Genomic DNA, 6,160 nt, shown 5'->3' with positions numbered 1-6,160 from the left:
CTCACTGAGGGTGCAAAACTGACCCCGTGGTCACCACAAACTCTTACCTGCACCAGCTCCATGTCTACTTATGTAAGTGGACAGAGCCACTTGAGTGTTATTGCCCATAAGGTCCCTTTGCCCCAACTGGAGAGGGGCCCTAAACGCTGGAGCACGGCCGTAGCCAGAGCCCACGCAAGAATTAACTGCCCAAGGCTGCCCCTGCGTGTCCCCCCAGCACCTGCCTCACCCTGAGCCTCCCCTCGGAAGGCCAGTATGTGTCTGAGGGAATATCATTTTAAGAAACACGTTTTTATAACTTTTATCTATGTTTATTGTAGAACATTTGTAAAATCCAGAAAACTCTCAATAAAATAAAAGTCCTTTTTATCAATACCAAGAGATAAGCACTGTTGACATGTTGGTAAGCTTCCTTTCAGCCCATTTTCCCAGCACATAGTCTAAATGGGATCACACTGTACTTAGTTGTGTATTCTTTTCCCAGTTAACATGACTAGATGTATTTTTCAGATATATAAATGCCAAATCTAGAATCTGGCCAAATGGAAGTCGGTCAGTTTTCTGGGGCCATGAGCTTCCACTGCCAGTCTAGCCCCTCTGTCTGGACGCTCATCCCCAGCCTCTTTGCAGCTTTGCTGAGAGGCCTTGACCCTAGCCAGCCAAGCCCCTGATATCTGTCTCCCAACATCCTTGATTCCACTTTTTGCTCCCCCAGCTTCAACTGCCTTGTGTGTTTGTGTCTATGCTTGTGTGTGCATATGTCTTTGTGTGTGTCTCACATAGACTCGGTTGTACAGGCCTGTTTCATGGGGCAGGATGTGGAGTTAAGGTATTTGGGATATGTAAGAGGGTGGAAGTTTACAGTTACTTGGGACAATGGAATTTATAAACATATTCTCTAAATAGTTCCAAGCCTCTCCTTCAATAGACTTCTTTAATTACCCCCTCCTCAGTCTGATGTTTTGAAAGCTCTTTGTCTGCCAGACAAAGATCATTGTCATAGCACCCCCCTTGCCTATCTCTATAAACTGTCAAGGTTCATGCTGCCCATGAGAACTTGTGGGCAGTGTGAGGGCTCCAGCATTCAGCACCCAAAGGTCTGAGCTGCAGAATGAAGGCAAAGAAACATAACATTGTGGTCAGCCTGACCAGCCTGATCTAGTAGGCCTTTTGAAATATTAAAATTGTTCAGACTCCTGTTTCTGCATCCTTGGGGGAGGGGAGAGAGGCCCAGTATACCTGGAAGGTGGCAGAAGAGGAGGTTTGACAGCCCTTCCCCGTGCTCTGCCCGCTGGGCATCAGCTCCTGGGGGACCAGCTTTTTCTTACCTACGTAGGTCAAAGGTAGTGATGGCTGCTGGACAGTTTCTCTGATTTCCCCACCCCCTTCCAGCCCCCACACTTGATAAATGAATGGATAATGAAAATGCAATTACAGATATATATATATATATATATATATATATATATATATATATATAATACTATTCTGACCTAAAAAAGGAGGAAATATTGACATTTGCAACAATATGGATAGACCACGAGAGCATTGTGCTAGATTAAGTCAGATAGAGAAAGACAAACACTGTTTGACTCCACTTATATGTATAATCTAATAAAACAAAAACTTTTAGATAAAAAGAATGAACTGATAGCTGCCAAAAGTGGAAGGTAGGAGGGTGGGTGAAGGTGGCCAAAGGCATAAACTTCTCATTATAAGAAAAATAAGTCCTGGGATGCAGTGGACATCATGGTAACTATAGTTAACAAGCAAAAAGGATTCCAATCAAGATGGTGGCATAAGTAAAGGCGGCACTTGAATCTTCCCACAACCACATCAAAATTACAACTAAACTACAAGACAACTATTATTCAGAACTACCTGAAATCTACCTTAATGGAAGTCCTACAACTAAAGATATAAAGAAGAAGCCACATCAAGACAGGTAAGAGGGGCCAAGACTCCAACCAGGCTGGTCCCACAACCACCTGTGACAATTTAAAATCGGAAGGGATATCTTGGTTGTAGAGACCACTCTGAGGAGCCAGGGCCCCAGCCCAGGGTTCTAGTGCCAGGAAGAGAAGTCCCCATAACTTCTGTAAAAACCAGTGGGGACTGTGGCTGAGGGAGATGGAGGGCTGCTGGAGCCCTAAAGGGCCCATGGATGGATTTACTCTGACTCACTCCCTCTGAACTCCAGTGATGGGGCAGCACCTTGAAAGGAACCAGGGACATATGAAGAGGAAATGAATTGTCTGGCATCAGGGAGAGAGCTAGGAAGGCAACTTTCTGCCAGATAAAAGCACTGGCAGAGGCCATTGTTCTTTTTCTGAATCTCCTCCTTCCCCCACAGAGCCTGAGGCAGGGGCCATATCTGAGTCTCCATCAACTTGAATCACTCTGTTCACCCCTGGTGACTCCCTAAGATCCCATCCCACCCAACTTGCAGACCCACCCAAACCATTCCAGTGGCTTTCCCATACAAATGGCCTCTCTAGCCTCATACTTCAGACTTTCCTAAAATCTCTCAAACAAGCAGTATCTGATTTCTGCATATATCATACTTCTTGCTAAGTGGCCCCAGACCTGGCACTAGTGGCAGCTGGCCTTGGTTCACAACTTGGCCTTTCCTAGGCACCTCCAAGTAATAGAGGAAACTCAAGAGTTAAAATTTTAGTTTCAGTAATGGTAGCTGTTGGTCAAATAAGTTTGTAAATATGATGTATATGTTTGCTCACTTATATTTTGCATTGGGTGTGGGAGACAGGCTGTAAGCAGGCAGGGTAGTTATAGCCTAAGGCTTAGGTTTTTTTGTTTATTTTTTATTTTTTATTTTTTATTTTTTACAGAGACAGAGAGTGAGTCAGAGAGAGGGATAGACAGGGACAGACAGACAGGAACAGAGAGAGATGAGAAGCATCAATCATTAGTTTTTCATTGCGCGTTGCAACACCTTAGTTGTTCATTGATTGCTTTCTCATATGTGCCTTGATCGTGGGTCTTCAGCAGATCGAGTAGCCCGTTGCTGGAGCCAGCGACCTTGAGTTCAAGCTGGTGGGCTTTTGCTCAAACCAGATGAGCCCGCGCTCAAGCTGGTGACCTCGGGGTCTCGAACCTGGGTCTTCCGCATCCCAGTCCGACACTCTATCCACTGTGCCACTGCCTGGTCAGGTGCTTAAGGCTTAGTTTTAAGACTAAGCCTTTCCCAACCTAAGATCTTCTCAACACTAAGCTTGTCCCCACACCCTTGACTATTGCATGATGTGGGGTGGTGCAATCTTATGAGAAATCCCATTATGCCTCAGATAGGTACCTTTATATCAGAGACTTCCTTGTTTATATACTAGATTAAAGGTTTTGATTTCTACACTATAAGATGGGGCAGAGGAGCCCATGCTGGAGGAGAGCAGAGGAAGGCCATGTGGAGGATAAGAGAAGCAGCCAAGATGGCAGAGTGCTGAAGGAGAAGCCATTTTGTGCTGAGTTTGTGCAGAGAGAAGGAGATGGGGAACAAAGGTGAATAAGGCTGGTAAGGTAGAAACCTTTGATTCTAGAAAACTCAGGTAAGTCAGTGCTTTGGGAGCCCTGAATGGAAAGGGAAGTGTTTTCCCAGTGTATGTCTTGCCCGCTGGGTGCAAGCTAGAATTAAAGCTAACGGCCCAGCCCTGGCCGGTTGGCTCAGCGGTAGAGCATCGGCCTGGTGTGCAGGAGTCCTGGGTTCGATTCCCGGCCAGGGCACACAGGAGAAGCGCCCATCTGCTTCTCCACCCCTCCCCCTCTTCTTCCTCTCTGTCTCTCTCTTCCCCTCCCGCAGCCAAGGCTCCATTGGAGCAAAGATGGCCCGGGCACTGAGGATGGCTCTGTGGCCTCTGCCTCAGGTGCTAGAATGGCTCTGGATACAACAGAGCAACGCCCCAGATGGGCAGAGCATCGCCCCCTGGTGGGCATGCCAGGTAGATCCCGGTCGGGCGCATGTGGGAGTCTGTCTGACTGCCTCCCCGTTTCCAGCTTCGAAAACATGAAAAATAAATAAATAAATAAATAAATAAAAGCTAATGGCCCACCAGTTCTTGGCTCCGTTGTTTCATTACCATCTGTCCGAATCAAATGCGAACCTGCATGGGCCAGGCAGCTCTGATGGTGGCTGTGGCTACTGGCCATAGAGTAGCTTTGGTTATGGTCAGTGGGCATAATGGTTAATGCAAATAAAAGCTTTGTTCTAGGAACTGGGATACTTGAACAGGCCTAAAGGACTCTACAAGATCAGCAAGTGATTCACATTTGTCAGGCCTACAGGACTTACGAGATCTGTGAGGGATCCACCTTTGTGGCTGAGGAGATTGCAAGTAATAGTTTTGTTTTTTTACAGAGAGAGGGATATATAGGGACAGACAGACAGGAACAGAGAGAGATGAGAAGCATCAATCATTAGTTTTTCGTTGTGAAACCTTAGTTGTTTTATTTGATTTACATGATTGCTTTCTCATGTGTTCCTTGACTGTGGGCCTACAGCAGACCAATCCCTTGCCCAGCCAGCAACCTTGGGTCCAAGCTGGTGAGCTTTGCTCAAACCAGATGAGGCCGTGCTCAGGCTGGCGACCTACGGGTCTCGAACCTGGGTCCTCTGCATCCCAGTCCGGCACCCTGTCCACTGTGCCACTGCCTGGCCAGGCCAAGTAGTAGTTTTTTGTGCCCAAGGAGATCTGTGAGCAACCTGCCTTTGTGCTCCAAGGGACTGCAAGCAAATCCTTTGTACTCCAAGGAAGAAACTCTAGCTATGATCCAATTAACTTTGACTATGATCTGATTAACTCTCCCTTGAAATCCCAAAACCTTTACCTACCCTTTTCTTCCTCTTATGAAAAGGTCAGCGCCTGACCAGGCGGTGGCACAGTGGATAGAGTGTCGAACTGGGATGCGGAGGACCCAGGTTCGAGACCCCGAGGTCGCCAGCTTGAGCGTGAACTCATCTGGTTGAGCAAAGCTCGCCAGCTTGGACCCAAGGGGTTACTCGGTCTCCTGTAGCCCCATGGTCAAGGCACATATGAGAAAGCAATCAATGAACAATTAAGGCAGGGGTCGGGAACCTATGGCTCACGAGCCAGATGTGGCTCTTTTGATGGCTGCATTTGGCTCACAGACAAATCTTTAATAAAAAAAATAATAACGTTAAAAATATAAAACATTCTGCCTGACCAGGCGGTAGCACAGTGGATAGAGCATCAGACTGGGATGTGCAAAGAACCAGGTTCGAGACCCCGAGGTTGCCAGCTTGAGCGCGGGCTCATCTGGTTTGAGCAAAAAGCTCACCAGCTTGGTTGGACCCAAGGTCGCTGGCTCAAGCAAGGGGTTACTCGGTCTGCTGAAGGCCCGCAGTCAAGGCACATATGAGAAAGCAATCAATGAACAACTAAGGTGTCACAAGGAAAAACTGATGATTGATGTTTCTCATCTCTCTCTGTTCCTGTCTGTCTATCCCTCTCTCTGACTCTCTCTGTCCCTGTATATATATATGTATATAAAAAACATTCTCATTTATTACTGTAATTCATTCATTTCCTACAGCTCATGTTCATGGTTGCGGGTGGCTGGAGCCAATCACAGCTGTCCTTCAGGACAACACCAAATTTTTATTGGATAATGCATAATGTACACGGGTCCTTGTATGGTGTCAAGCCAGTAGCCAGGGCCACCATCACAGCAGCCTGGTCCATGCAGGTTTGCATTGGATTTGGACAGTTGGTAAAGAAACAATGGAGCCAAAAACTGGTGGTCCATCATCTTTAATCCTAGCTTGCACCTGGCAGGCAAGTAAAAACACACACACTGGGCTCCAAAACCCACTCATTCATTGCTCACAAAGCTACTGACTTATCCAAGTTTCCTAGAATCAAAGGTTTCTAGCTCACCAGACTTATTCTCCTCTGTTCCCCATCTCCTTCCTTTTCCCTGCACAAACTCTGCACAAACTGGCTTTTCCTTCAGCACTCCACCATCTTGGCTGCTTCTCCTGGCCTCCTCCACATGGCCTCTCTCTGCTCTCTCCTCTCCAATGCTAATTTCAGGAACCAAGAGAGAGCAAGCTCCCAGTGTGCCCTCATTTTATAGTGTAGAAATCAAAACCTTTAATCCAATATACAAAATAGGGAAGTTTCTAATA

At 46.7% G+C, this 6,160-nt stretch overlaps 1 protein-coding gene across 1 annotated transcript in view; it reads right to left on the bottom strand.

The window, feature by feature from the left end:
• STRADA (STE20 related adaptor alpha) overlaps positions 1-6,160 on the bottom strand; it is a 424,012-nt gene that overhangs the window by 192,656 nt on the left and 225,196 nt on the right. The gene's annotated exons all lie outside the window — the stretch shown is intronic.

This window comes from Saccopteryx leptura, chromosome 2 (assembly GCF_036850995.1).
Source record: "Saccopteryx leptura isolate mSacLep1 chromosome 2, mSacLep1_pri_phased_curated, whole genome shotgun sequence".
NCBI lineage: Eukaryota > Metazoa > Chordata > Mammalia > Chiroptera > Emballonuridae > Saccopteryx > Saccopteryx leptura.
Note: the sequence above shows the minus strand (reverse complement) of the source record. Positions and strands in the feature narration are given on the sequence as shown.